Below are 16313 nucleotides of genomic sequence, written 5' to 3'. Positions count from 1 at the left end.
AGTAAGCATCTAACTGGACATGACGGTTAATACTGTTTACCACCCAGTTCACCAGTGTGTGGAAGTCAAAAACCCTAGCTGTCCAAGCAGCTAGTCATCTGTATTTTTATGCTGTCTCTCTTTTCCACTTTAGCAATTTCAAGTAAGATTGCAGCTGGGGAGAAACTGTCAAGTCCAATTTGTATCGTAAATAGAAAACATACAGTAAGAAAGGCCCAGAGAGAATTCCTGAGGGGTCATCTGTCTGGGTGCTAGGTTGATGGTCACTAAGAGCAGCGAAACGTGCAGTGCATAGCTTATTAATGAGATGCTTTACATAATTTTTATTGGAATGAAATAAAAAGTAGAACAGATATTACAAACCCAAGGAAAGGTGAACCTCCGTATTGCATTATGTTCTTAATCACAGCAACAAACAGTCAGAGTTTCATTTCCGAATCATTACTATGACCAACAACAGACAAACAGTGCTGTGTGACAGGCGAGCCCCCCCACATTCCATGGGTTCTAGCCCAGGGCTCTGTTCTCATTATCGCCACATCCATACTTTCGATCTCCGTCAGTCCAGATCTGCATCTCAGCACAGTGCCCTGAGATCCTGGGTCAAGTGCCAGCTTCCTGGTGAACCTCTCCATGTGGCTGGGACACCAGCCTTGATGCCCCCGGTCAGTTCTCCCTTTCCTCCATCTCCCGGCCAGCTCCGTCTTCAACACTCCCATCCCCACCACCTCCTCATTTATTCTGGTCACCTTTGGCTCATCTCCCCCAGTTTTCCTGCACGTCTGATCTACCGCCAGGCTCTTTTGGCTCTACCCACAAGGGGAACGTTTTCCTCACACCAGCCATGCCGCTGCGTCCCCTGTCCGAGGAGTGACCAGCTTTGCCTGCATGGCTGTGACGAGCCCTCCTAGCCCCTTGGAAGCCATCCTCCATGGCTGAGCAGAGCAGTACCTACGAAAACCGTCTCTGTGTGCTTCAAAGCTTTCACTGCTCCTCACTGATCCTGAGTGAGTTCTGGAGAATAGAATCACTGCTCTCAAAACAGTCACGGGGGCTCAGACAGGATGACAAAATCGGATGTGTCCACCAGGCCTCGAAATACACTCTCCTCTCCGTTCCCTGCGCATTTCGTCTTTGCACCTTCTAGCTCTATTGAAGAGAGCGCCCCGGTCCGCCCAGGCCCTGGGACGCCCACGCACAGAGACAGCAGTCCCATAGTCCTCTCTGCAGTGTCCCCGCTTTGCTCCATCTGCAGTGGCTGCACCTGCCCGGCTCCTCAGACTTTCCTACTGTTCAGCCTTTGAAAGTCAAAATAAAGGGAAGGTCTTGTAGGCAGCAAGGAGAAAAATGAAACATTACAAACAGTCGAACGATGAGCAAATGAGTAGCTCATTTCTCATACGAAGCCACGGAGGTCGGAGCAGAGTAGAACAACAAGTATAAAACACCAGGAGAAAAGAAATCCACCCTGGATTCTGTATCTTAGTGAAAACAGTCTTCAAAAAAAGCAAATATAAAGAAATTTTCAGATAAAAGAAAACTGACAAAATTCTTTGCCAGGAGAGCTGCTTTATATGATGTGATAAAGGAAGTTCTTCTGGATGAAGGGAGAGGACATCAGATAGAAACTCACATCCACAGAGTAGAATGAAGAATACTCAAAAGGCTACATGTCCAAGGAAAAATGGTTTTAAACGTTTTTTACTTTGTTTATACTTCTTCATTTCTGTAATTCACTTAACTATTTCAAGCAAAAATTATAGCATTTTCTTACAGGGTTTATAATCTATGTAGAGATGATACATGTAATGATAATGACAAGAAAAATCAGGGCGAGTCAAGGGCCTGTTTGGTGAGAAGGTTTTTATATTTTATATGAACTGATGTATTATTAATAATAGTTTGACTGAAAAATTAAGGGCATATATTTTATGGAGAGTAGGCTCTTAAAAATAATTGTAGCTAAAAAGCCAATAGAAAATTCAATATAGAATTCTGAAAATAAATAATCCAACAAAAGCCAGTAAATGAGAAATGAGAAACAACAAAAAAAGAAGAGATACATAGACAACAAATAACGAAAGGATAGGCCCAAAGTCAAACATGTGAAAAGTTATCTGAGCTGAAATGGGTAACAACTAAAAGGCAGAGGTTGTCAGAATGGCTTTAGAAATTAGTCCCAACTATAGGATGTCTACAGGAGTCACACTTTCAATACAAAGAGAGGTAAGATGAGAGAGCATATAGGAGACACACACCATGCAGAGTGACTAAACCCAGAGCCATCATGGCCTCCTTCAGAAGCAGATGAACCCCAACCCCAAACCTGGGCCAAATGTCAAGACGGATGAGGCCACAAGTGCACACACCAAAAGGTTCTGAGGAGGTTTATTACTTGTGTAACTGAGGTCTTGCAGAAGCAGGGAAGACCCCCACAGCAGGTGCAGAGTGCTGGCCTGTCTCTCTCCTGTGCGTGGGGGCTGGGGCCGGGGCGGTGGCTGAGCAGAGGCAGTCCTGGTAGGGAGCCTCCCACCTGCACAAGGACAGAGCTCTCGGGCTTAGTCTTCTCAAACGGGGAAAAAAATGAAAATTAATGATCTCCTGTCCACCCTAAAAGTTAGAAGAAGAGACTCCAGTATGCCCAAAATATGTTGAAGGAAGGAAAAATAAAGATAAAAGCAGAGTTCCATTAAACAGAAAGTAGAAAACAGAGAAAAATCAATGAACCAAAAACTGGTTCTTTAAAAAGTTCTCTGAAATTGATAAGCCTCTAGCAAGACTAACCTTAAAATTAAAAAGAAAATAAAAAGAAAAACTGGCAACATTAGGAATAAAGAAGTTGACACAAATACCTATCATGCATAAAATGATAATTAGGAAGGATCACGAACAACGTAGCACCAATAAATCTGACAATGTAGATTCAATGGATATACTTCTTGAATGGCAAAAATGACCAAAATTGACCTAAAAAGAAAACAGAAAACTTAAAAAGCCCTGAGTTAATTAAAAATATTCAATTCAAATTGTAATACCTCCTCAAAGCAAATTTGGATGCGCTTGTACTGGTGTGTTCTTTCAAATATTTTAAGCAGAATTATTACCATTTTAACACAAACTTTCAGAAAATAGAAGAGGGAATTCCTCAGAGCTTATTTTATGAGAGCATTACTACCACGATGCGAAAACCAGTCAAAGGCGTAAGAACGGGAAGCTACATATGATTATTCCTCATGAAGACAGATTAAAAATAACATTTAAAAAATTTAGAAAATCAGATTATACAATATGTAAAAGCAAAGTATTTCATGACCATGTAAGGCTTATTTCAGAAATTAAAGTTTCTATCACATCTAATTTCCATCATTGTAATTCACCATGTTACTGGAATAAGAAGAAAACACATAACCATTGCAATAGATGCAAGATAAAAAGCATTTGACAAAATTCGACTCCCCTTTATGATTAAACCTCTCAGGAAACCAGGAATTAAGGGAACATGACCTGACTAACGGCATCTATGATGAAATGTACAACTGACGTCACACCATCAAAGGGCCTGGTGCTTTCCAGCTATGACCAAGAAGAAGGCAAGGATGTCTGCTTTCAACAGGTCTCCGCAATATTGTACTGAAGAGGCTAACCAGCACAGTAATGCAAGGGAAGAAGGCATAAAAACAGGGAAGGGAGAAATACAAATCAACGTGAAGTGACATGCTGAAATATGTAGAAATCCTTAACAAATCTACCTAAAATCATAATTACTAGAATTAAAAAGTAAGTTTGGGAAGCTCACAGGACATGAGATCGAAGTACAAAAATAATTTGTATTCATATACACTGGCAATGAACAATTAGAAAATGAAATTATTTGAATAACTGTTTTATAAACAGTTCCATTTATAATAACATCAACATACTTAGGAGTAAATTATTGAAAAATGCAAGATAAATACAATGAGAATGATAAACTCTTGCATGTTTTGGAAGATTCAATATTGCTAAAAGAGCAGTACTCCCCACATTGATCATATAGTCCATGCAATTGAAGAACTTACATTCCCTAATTTCAGGTTATAGTAAAGCTACATTAATCAAGTCAGTGCAGTATTGGTATCAGGAGAGAAATTATATATATATTCACACACACACACACACACACACACACATATATATATAAAGAAGGTGACATAAATACCTATCATGCATAAAATGTGTATGTGTGTATATGTATGTGTGTGTGTGTGTATATATGTGTGTGTGTATGTGTGTGTGTATATATATATATATATATCATTGGGACAGAATAAGGTCAAGCAAGAATAAACCCATAGTTACATGGTAAATGTAACCATAAAACTGAACATACATTTACCATTTGACCTAGTCAGCGCACTCATGGGATTGTGCACTACAATAGCCACTAGCAACATGTGGCTATTTAAATTTAAATTAATTAAATAATATATAAACTAAGTTTCTCAGTCAAACTACTTACATTTCAAATTCCAAATAGACACATGTGCCTAGTGGCTACCATATTGCACATGGGGCTATAGGAACATTTCCATGATCTCAGAACATCCCATTACAATGTTTCATAAGAAATATTACCCAAGAGAAAGGCAAGAAAACATGTCTACACAAAACTTACTTACTGATATTCACAGCAGCACTAGTCATATTAATGCAAAATTGGAAGCAACCCAGTCATCCATAAACTGGTAAATGTACAGGCAATGTGTGGCATGTTCACATTATCAAGTACCACCCAACAGTAAAAATCCCCAAACACTCACCGACACAACGGCAGGAATGAACCTCAGGAACATGCTAGAGGAGCAAGTCTAATGCTAAGAACGTCATACAGTAGGCACATGTTTATACTGAAAGTGCGAAACTGGGGTGACAGAAAGCAGATCAGTGGTTGCCTGTGGCCAGTGGACCAGAGAGAACTGACTGAGAAAGGTCACAAGGAAACTTTTCATAGTGACAGAAAGAACTTTCCTGTATCTTGACTTTGATGGCGGTCTTACGATTGTATACAATTAGAAAACTCCATCACTGTGCACATAATACCAGTGGATTTTGTGGCAGTAAATTGTATCTCAGTGGAACTAAAACAAGCGCACACACACACACACACACACTCCTCCTCCACACACACTTACCAAACCACTCTATCCTTCTTAGTTTACCTGAGCTTTTTATTTTCAAAAAAGAGAGCAACCACATACATGTATGGATACTCTGACAAAGATGACACTGCAGTGCAGGGAGGATTTTTTTTAAATAAATGATGATGTGTCAATTAAATATCTGTTTCGAAAACAACTGGATTTTGATAAGAAATTCACAGTACACACCAAAATTAATGCCATGACCATTGTATATCTAATTGAAAAAGGTGAAACAGCAAAATATTCAGAAGAAAATAGAAAATATCTTTGAGACTTTAAAGGAGGCAAAAATTTCTTTTTAAATAGAATGGGAAAGTAAATAATCACAAATAATTTAAAATTTGATGAATCAAAACATATTATAGTTTAAGACTTTGATTAACTGAGAGAAAAATGCATGCTATAGAGTGGGAGAAGATATTTGAGATATCTGACAAAAGACTTGTGTTCACAATACATAAAGAATTTTTGCAAACTGTAAGAAAAAGTCTAAATAAAATTAAAATCTGTGCAAAAAACTTGTTCAAAAATTTCATATGAGTATATTCCAATGGCCGAAATACATATAAAATGTGCTTCATCTCATTAGACATTAGGAAAAAGCAAAAACCACAAAGCTATACAAATACATTCCCATTAGGATGGATAAAATTTCAAAAGAAGATGAAGCAAAAGGAGAAAAAGAAGAAAATGTACACCAGTTTCGGTGAGAACACAGTAAAACTATGACTCACGTCGCAGACTGTGTGTATATAGCTTTGGAAAACTCTTTAACAATGACTAAATATATGCAGTGCCCGTGACCCTGCAATTCCACCCCGAGGCATACCTCCGACAGACATACACTCACATACACCAGAATACATGCACAGAAATGTTCTTGTATTTGTAATGCTCTCTATTTATAAAAACAAAAAAACTAGAAACTCAATAAATACTTGTCAACAATTGAAAAAATAATCTATAGTAAAATCAGACCTTGAACTTCCGTAAAACGTTGAGAATGAACAAAGTGCAACTATATGCAATAAAATGAATAAACATCATAAACTTAAAGACAGAAAAGGAGTACCTAGAGTATAATTCTATTTACAATAATTTCAAAAATAAGCAAAACCATTCTATGCTGTTGGGATCAGGACAGTAGTTGCTCTTGGCAGGGAAAGTCACTAAACAAGGGTAGCGCCACGTTCTGTTTCTTTATCTGAATGTTGTTTATAAAGATGTGGGCAATTTTTGAAAATGTCACTAAGCTGTAAAACTTTTTGGATATTTATTGTATTTCAAGAAAAATTGTTTTTAAAGAAAACAAGCAAAGTAAAAATGGTGGCTGGTTATTAGAAGCATGATAGCCAAAGCCCAAAGGGCTGGAGATAGCACAGGGATTTGGAGCTACCCAGAGAAATGTTATTTATGGACGTATGAAAGATGCAGAGATGCATTATCTGACTGAAGAGCATTATTTATTTTGCTTTGATTTGTTAAGTTGGTCCTGAAACCTAAAAGAAATCCAGATCTTCTCACTGCACAAATATTCAGGATGTCCATCACTGGTATGAGATGGCTGACAGTGTGATGAGTGCAGGAACTACTTTCCCCAAGAGGCAGTGCCATGCTGTGAAATACTAGCGAATAAGCATGTCTGCTTATCTGTCTCTTCTGTGAAAGTGTTTTCAGTTCTTTACCCCATTTTTCCAAACTGGAGTTTCCTTTCTATAAGAGGCTGGCAAAACCCGGAGAAAAGTTCTGAACCAGTATGGCTTTCAATAATTCAGAAAGAGGTAACAGCACCCTATGTACGTGAAGAAAGACAAAAAGTCAGCCCTGGACTGTGGACTGAGTCATTTGCTTGATGCTATAAAGAGAACACTCAGCATTATATTCATGAGAAGTTAACCAGGATCCTTGCAAATAAATGAAAACAACATGCAAATAATGTGATCGTGAAAAACACAAGGAAAACTTATCAACCAAATACAATGGTTCCTTTAAATAGGACAAAGCCAAATCAATCCTCCCTTTGTAAAAGTAATACAGCTGATTTTCAATGAACATGGAAATCATACAATTTTTGTTGTTTACTTTAAAGCTGATGAATAGGTAAATAAAATATTAAACATAGGTAATCAGTAGTAAAACTCAAACGGCAATGCTATTTCTGTCAAAGTGAAATACTTTCAATTTACATGTTAATTGCTGGTGGTAAAGAAAGGGAAATTTACACACACACAAAATTGCCTTGATGTCCCATTATCTGCATGAGCATGGTCCCCATTTTATTTGCAACCATATCCTCTGTTAAATTGTATAAACATTTGCCAGACAATTCAAAGTTTAATTCAAATTCACTCCAAGCACCTAAAATTCTTCTGTCTTTGACAAATACACTCAGATTGTTCCCTTCACCTCCACCCCCTTACTCACTATTCAGTATTTTGAAGACTCCTACAGAAACAAAAATGGTAAGTATGATTTTATGAGAAAGATTTCCCCCATCAGAAATTTAGCATTTAAATGTTTGGAAATTATTTTTTACGTCCACTGAAAATGAATTTTAGTAAGATAAAGAGATGCTGACACATTTCTCTTGAGATTCTTGAAGAAATAAAAGGAGGGGCAAATAATAAAAGGAACCCCTCAAGTAAATCAGAGTGAATTTTAAGGACTACATAAAAGAGTTTTAAAGTATATATATTATTTTTCAAATCTATAATGAAAAAGTATATAAAAACAAATATATATGTATGTATATGTACGACTGAAACATTATGCTGTACACCAGAAATTGACATATTGTAAACTGACTATACTTCAGTAAAAAAATTAAGTATGTATAATATTTTTCCATGATATTGACAGAATTTTTGAGCACTAAAAATTCAAGGTAAGCCCCTCAGTTCAACTTCATCAGTTTAAACTGATGGGGGAAAATGGATGCCCAGTGGAGTTAAATCAATTGCTCCAGGCACATAATAAGCCTTATCAGAAGTAGTCCTGGAAGTCCAGTCTCTTGCTCCTCCACTACCCACAGGCTCTTCTGCACCAGCTCTCTAGGGGTGCTCCTTCCATCTTGAGTTATGCAGCTTGCTAGAGCACACCACCCATACACTGCTACAAGAAAATTACTGTAATTTATCCAAAACTCCCAGTGCCCTAGATCAAACCTAGAGGCAATCAAAATCAAATTATTCTCCATAGGCATTGCCTTCACATTAACTAGAATAACTGTGTGTTTTTTCAACATGACTCTTAAAAGAGCAGTTTTCTTCCTTGTAACCAGAAATTGACCACAGGGGGAAAAAAAGAGAAAAAAATTGCTTCATGGAGATTAAACAACATGCTACTAAAAAACTGATGAGTGAACAATGAAATCAAAGAAGAATAAAAAATACCTTGAGACAAATGAATGAAAACATAACCACACAAAATCTATGGGATGCAGCAAAAGTAGTTCTAAGAGGAAAGTTCATAGTGATACAGGCCTTCCTCAAAAAAAAAAAAAAAAAAAAAAAAGCACAATCTCAAATAAATAATCTAACCTACTACCTAAAAAATTAGAAAAAGAGAACAAACAAAACCTAAAGTCAGCAGCTAGAAAGAAATAATCAAAATCAGGGAGGAAATAAAATAGAGATTAAAAAAAATACAAAAAAAATCAATCAAACCAAGAGCTGGTTTTTTGAATGAGTAAACAAAATTGACAAACCTTTGGCCAAGTTCACCAAAAGAAAACGAGTGAGAACACAAATAAACAAAATAAGAGATGAAACGAGAAATTATAAACAGCAGAAAAATGCAAAAAACAAAATAATACAAACAAAAAAACACCATGAGAGGATACTATGAACAATTACATGGCAACAAATTGGACAACTTAGAAGAAATGGACAAGTATCTAGAAACACACAGTCCATCAAAACTGACTCAAGAAGAAATAGATAATCTGAACAGACCAATCACTAGAAGTGAAATAGAATCAGTAACAAAAAAAACTTTTCTGCAAGCCAAAGTCCAGGACCAGATGACTTCACTGGGGAATTCTACCAAACATACAAAGAACTTATACTGATCCTTCATAAACTCTGCCAAAAGATTGAAGAGGAAGGAGTACTCCCAGATTCTCTATGAAGCCAACATCACCCTGATAACAAAACCAGACAAAGATGCTACCAAAAAAGAAAATTACAGGCCAATATTGTTAATGAACATAGATGCAAAAATCCTCAACAAAATATTAGTAAACAGATTCTAACAACACAGAAGAAAGATCATACACTATGATCAAGTTGGATTCATCCCAGGGACATAAGGATGTTTCAACATATGCAAATTAATCAATGTGATACAACACATCAACAAAAGAAAGGACAAAACTCACAGGATCATTTCAATAGATGCAGAAAAAGCATCTGATAAAATTCAACACCTATTTATAATAAAAAAAAATCTTACCAAAGAGGACATACAAGGAACATATTTCAACATAATAAAAGCTATTTATGACAAACCCACAGCCAATACAATAGTCAACAGTGAAGAACTGGAAGTTTCCCTGCTAAAATCTAGAATAAGACAAGGATGCCCTCTCTCACCACTTCTATTCAACATAGTCTTGGAAGTCCCAGCCACAGCAGTCAGGCAAGAAAAAGAAATAAAAGGGATCCAAATTGGAAGAAAAGAGGTAAAATTGTCACTACATGCAGATGACATGATACTATATATAGAAAACCCTAAAAGCTCCACACAAAAACTACTAAAGCTGATAAAAGAATTTAGCAAGGTAGCAGGATACAAGATTAACATACAGAAATCAGTTGCATATCTTTACACTAACAATGAAATAGCAGAAAAGGAAATTAAAGAAACAATCATTTAAAAAAATAAAATAGTTAGGAATAAATCTGACCTAGGAGGTGAAAGACTTATACATGGAGAAGTATAAAATGCTGAATAAGAAAATTAAAGATGAGTTAAAAAAATGGAAATATATCCTATGCTGTTGGATTGGAACAAATAATATTGTTAAAATGGCAGTAGTACCCAAAGTAATCCACAGATTTAATGTGATCCCCATCAAATTACCCAGGACATTTTTCACAGAACTAGAACAAATAATCCTAAAATTTATATGGAATCACAAAAGACCCAGAATTGTCAAAGCAATACTGAAGAAAAAGAACAAAGCTGGAGAAATAACTCTCCCAGACTTCAGACAATCCTACAGAGCTACAGTAATCAAAACAGGGTAGTATTGATACAAAAACAGCCATACGGATTAATGGAACAGAATAGAGAGCCCAGAAATAAACCCACAGACTTATGGTCAATTAATCTTTGACAAAGGAGGCAAGAATATACAGTGGAGAAAAGACAGGCTTTTCAGCAAGAAAGGTTGGGAAAACTGGACAGCAGTATGTAAATCAATGAAGTTAGAACACTCCCTCATACCATACACAAAAATAAACTCAAAATGGCTTAAAGACTTAAACATAAGACTAGACACTATAAATCCCCTAGAAGAAAACATAGGCAAAACATTCTCTGATATAAATCTTAGCAATCTTCTACTAGGGCTGTCTATCCAGGCAATAGAAATAAAAGCAAAAATAAACAAATGGAACCTAATTAAACTTATCAGCTTTTACACAGCAAAGGAAACCATAAACAAGACAAAGACAACCTGTGGAATGGGAGAAAATATTTGCAAATGATGCAACTGACAAGGGCTTAATTTCCAAAATACATAAACAGCTTATACAACAACAGAAAACAAACCAATCCAAAAACGGACAGAAGTCCTAAACAAGCAATTCTCAGTGAAGACACACAAGTGGCCAGCAGGCGAAGGAAAAAATGCTCAGTATCACTAATTATCAGAGAAATGCAAACTCTCTGCTCCTGGGAATGTAGTTTGATGCCGCCATTAAGGAAAACAGTACGGAGATTCCTCAAAAAGCCAAAAACAGACTTACCCATAATCGAGAAATCCCACTCCTGGGTATATATCCAGAAAGAACTCTAATTTGAAAAGATACACGACCCCAATGTTCACAGCAGCACTATTGACAATAGCCAAGACATGGAAACAACCTGAGTGTCCATCAACAGATGACTGAACAAATAAGTTGTGGTATATTTATACAATGGAATACTACTCAGCCATGGAAAAGAATAAAATAACGCCATCTGCAGCAACATGGACAGATTTGGAGATCATCATTCTAAGTGAAGTAAGCCACAAATAAAGAAAAATACCATGTGATATATCACTTATATGTGGAATCTGGAAAAAAAAAAGACACAACTGAACTTGTCTACAAAATAGAAACCAACTCACAGACATAGAAAACAAACTTACGGTTATGGGGGGAAGGGTGTTGGGAAGGGATAAACTGGGAGTTCAAGATTTGTAGATACTAACTACTATATATAAAACAGATGTACAATAAGTTTCTACTGTACAGCACAAGGAACTATATTCGATATCTTGCAGTAGCTTATGGTGAAAAAGAATATGAAAATGATTATATGTTTGTTCACGTATGACTGAAGCATTGTGCTGTGCACCAGAAATTGACACAACATTGTAAACTGACTATACGTCAATCTAAAAAAAGTAAAAAAAGAATACACACACACACAAACAAAAACAAACAAACAGAAAGGGTGGTCCGGGCCCATCCTCAGGTGTGGGCTGGACAGTCACTTCTTTGGCAGTCTGGAGCTTTTTCAGGCAGACACCTTAACAGGGGATGAAATGTTGGGTCATGCTAGAGATGTGGCCTTGAGCTGTCAGAAACTATTTCGTGTCTGTTCAGGTCTTCACAGGCCAGAGCTGAGACAATGGAGAAGGTGACTCTGAGCAGCCTGGCTAGAATTTGGTTAAGGAGAGAATTTCATCAGTATCAACATCTTCCAAGTGGAATCCAATAGCCTCAAGTAAACCACACAAGAAAGAAGAAAGTATTTGCAATTTTTGAAAGTCCATTTGTCCTTGTCCCTAACAGCACCTTTCTTTCTTAGCCCCCAATGACATTAAATATATTCTAGCTGATTCATTTTTAGAGCTTGAACATGATCCATTTTAAGTAATGGTCCTCTGTTTTTACTAGAGAAGCCCAAGTAAAGTGCTAAGAGCAATCAAGAACACCTATTAATTAACTACACACTACAAGTTCAGCCATGCGAGAGCAATATTTGTCTGTCAAAAGCAGTTTTAGGAAAATGTCAAAACTTTTAACTCACAGTCTCATGCGTAATAATTAACCCATCATATTCAATTCAACAATAATTTATTGAGAGTCTGCTTATAATAGGCACTGTGTTTCATAGCTCATTCGCCACTCATCTTGACAAGCTCTTTTCTGTGCCTCCGACAGTTGATTGAAAATGAATGTTCCAGAGTACGGTTTTTCCAGAGTCCTTGAGATGTAAAATTAGTAGCGGAACGGGCTTCCTCGTGACCTTTGCGTGGGTATTCACATACTAAGCTCAGGTGCCGCAGCTGTGTTTTCACAAAAGACAAATCAGACGCTGACCAACTGCTACAAAGGCAAGTGCAATGTAAAGACTCTCCAAAAGCAGAGTCATCTTAAAGGGGGTGGACATTACTGTGTTTACAGGCAAGGTCTCTGGAGTCAAGTGAAGCGGGCGTGGCTCCCCAGCTGTTCTCTAGCCGTGTGACTTTGTTTCACCTGCAAATTAAGGATAATGATTCCCACCGCACTGACTGCTGCTCTGAGGCCAGGTGAGATACTGCGTGTACAATTCCTAATACAGAATAACTTCCCAATAATAATTATAATTATTATAAATTATTAATTTCTCTCATTATTTGAGTTTCTGTGGGAGATCTGAATTAGAAGCATATCATGAGGCAGAACAGACAGACGAATGGAACAATTAGTATAAATATATGAAAACACACTTATGTGCTAAGCGTTCAAATGGAAAACCAACTGTGACCAAATAATAGTTAATTTAAATCTCAAGCTGCCTTAAGAAATTCAGGGAAGATCATAGAAAATCTAACACTTGAATTCAGTGTCCAAGGATAAACAAATGATTTCTAGGTAAATTAGAAGGAAATTTATAGATAAGAAGCATCCTGTTCAAAGACAGGAGGCCGGAAAGGGAATTCCGGGGAAAGGGGGCATCAGGGTGTTTGGAATACAGAGTCGGCTCGGGCTCCAGAGGGCTGGGGAGACTGAAGGTTTGCTGAGACGCATCTTGTGGGTACTGAGATGACGTGAGTCCATCTTTTAGATGGCGTGTACCCAAATGAAGGATGACTGTACGCACATCTGTATTTTGGGATAACAGCTCTGACTTTCCTCCCCAAGTATACGAACCTTATTTTTTTCTCTCAATAGTCATGTGCATGGAAAAAGTTCCTGACTTACAGAAAGGCAGGGAGATCGTTCATTTTGCAAACTGGCAACGACGAAGGAGAATGTTTTCAACTGTTTGCCTTGAAATTTAAAACACCCAGCCTTATTCAGGTCCTGCAAAGAGTTCAAGTTCTGCCTCTTCCATGCCCCACCATCCAGTCCACAAGGAATTGCAGCTGAGGGCTTCTGCCAGCTGTTCCGTTGTGCCTGTGGAGGAAGGCTGGACACGCACAGAGGCCGTGGTCCACGCAGAGAGACTGTCCCACAGGAGGAGATGTGCACTGGCGCTCGACGGGGCTTACAGTGGAGCGGGCCGTCCACGTAGGGTGGGGCTGTGTGCTGCCCCTTTGGACGTCGGTGATGATGCCCAGGAGCACTGCTCCGCTAAACTGTCCTTTAAGCCCTGCACCCAAGCAAGCTGTCGAGTGGCTGGCAGCGCTGCCCGACGCTTCTGTGTTATCAAGATTACTCTGCACATAAAAATAGAGTTTCAGAGTTTTTAGCTTCTTGAGGATACATGGCTTCGTAAACTTCCTGTCCAGTGCAGGCTGCCCTGATGGTCATCATAAAAGCTAGTGTGAAATTTATTTTAAAAATATAAACGCCACACACGCTGCAGGCCTCACAGTCATTTCACAAATGTAGGTTAGTCAAAAGGGTTGATTTGATGTAACAGATGTTACCAGTGAGAACCAGCGACAAGAGGGCAATTCTGCAACGTCCAAAATCAAAGTCTGAGGTGTCTGCCAACCACACCAAACCTCTCCTTTAATGGGGCCAGTATCCTCCGAGACGCCCTCAAAACTGGTTAAGTTCCTCTCTCCCTTATCCCTTCAAAACCTCATCAGTCACAAAGCCTTGCAGATTAAACAGACTACTTCTGAAATCACGTGTGTAATATGTATAATGGGTGTCCCTTCTGTTTTACCCCCACTGCCATCTCACAAGTTTAACCCCTGTTACCTCATCTAGAATGTACCAACGGCTTTCAAATTGTCCCATTGCCTCAGGCTCTCTCCGTTCAAGCCGAAGCACACACCACTGCCATGGACACCTGCCTCGAGAACAACTTGAATCCTTTCCTCCCCGGATCAAACTTCAGTGGCCTCCCCCTTTGCCTACGAGAGAACTCAACACAGCGTATCAGACTGTCCAAACCTGTTTTTTCAAACTGCCTGTCGTTGAACCTTCCCATTCACTGTCTGTTTCTCCCAAGCTGGACCTTACCACTAGTTTGACCAGCATCAGTGGCATTTGGAGATGTTTCTGCTAACTTGACGCACATCACCAGGTAGTGGAAACACTTCCCTCCTGAACCGGCATCAAGTCTGCTGCAGGTGAGGCGAGGCGCTGTGTTCCGGTCTGCGTTAAATACACAGGCACACGCACGGACACACACACGTACATTTGTCTTTCGTTCTCTGTAACAGCCTGTTGAAGGCACCGTTCACAGGCTCCAGCTGGAGATCACAGCAGGCGGAGGCCGGAAGAGGAAAGCACTTTCCACTGCTTTTATAAAAGTCTGGGTTCTCGTTTCCAAGTTTAAGACATTTCTTACAGTCACCCCTAAGGCAGCCACACAGACAGAAGACCTCAAACAGAGTCTCCTCAGAACTGGGCAGAATTAAACTTCATCCAAAGGAGACCGTTCTCCCAGGAGCTTCAGGTCAGGCATCCAAGCAGACACGAGCTGCCTCTGCCCAAGGCCTCTCCATCACGACCCCCGCACGAGGCTGAGCGGCCACAGGGGTCTTGGTCATTTTCTCTTCCATTGTCATTTTTCTCCCTCTCTCTTGCTTTAAGGCTTTCATGGTTAACATGAAGTTCTTAATGTTTCTTTTAATCTTGGCTCTTTGGATGGATCTAGAGAATGAACACAAATTCCTGGGTATCAGACCTGCGCGGTCCTTTCAGAAGGGACGGGATCTCGTCTCCGTCCTGATCCCAGGCGGGATTTGGGCCAAGAGGCCTTGTTTCAAGCCTTCTCATAATTCTCACGTGAATGCTTGTTTCTAACCACAAGTCACTGTTTTCTCCTGATTCTCAAATGCTTCTGCACAGCTACTAACTCAACAAATGTTAGAGATCAGTGCCAGTGACAACAGCTGCAGCAAGTCCAGTGGCAGTGCTGCCCAGCGAGTCTGAGACGGCACGGGACGCAGGATGCAGCTGCTTTAGAGTCAGAGCACATAACCTAGCAGGGCCCCACAGGATCCTCTTGGGACAGACCACCCCCTTCAAGTCCCCTGCCTGCGTCTTGTCTGTGGAAATCTGCAGTCTCCCAGGCCTCGCCTGAGTCACAAAAGCCTGGCTCAAGAATGAATGGTTGAAACAATGTGAACACGTAGTGACAAAAGTAGCCGCTGGGCCAGGAGACCTGGTGGCAGTGTGAACACTAAGCCAGCCACACGGTAGAGTCACAGAACCCTCAGCCCCTCCCTGAAGGACTTAGACAACAGTGTCTGTCACACGCTCCGGAGCTGTCTCACACACGCTAAAGCCCCCGCCAGATGGAAGGCGCTCACTACACGACGACCGCGTGCACGTGGCCCCCAGGCCAGCTGGAGCCTGAGGGTTGGTGGTGCGAACCCCGGCGACCCCGCCCTGTGACCTCACCATCCACCAACCAGAGAGCTGACTGTGCACGAGCTGATCACACACCCTGACCCCCTCCCTCACTTTCCCCTTAAAATCTCTGCCCTGAAACCCTGCGGGGAGTTGGGGCCCTTTGAGCATGAGCCGC

The sequence above is a fragment of the Vicugna pacos genome, chromosome 11, assembly GCF_048564905.1.
Source record: "Vicugna pacos chromosome 11, VicPac4, whole genome shotgun sequence".
NCBI lineage: Eukaryota > Metazoa > Chordata > Mammalia > Artiodactyla > Camelidae > Vicugna > Vicugna pacos.
The sequence above is the reverse complement of the archived record's forward strand: the minus strand, read 5'-3'. Positions refer to the sequence as shown.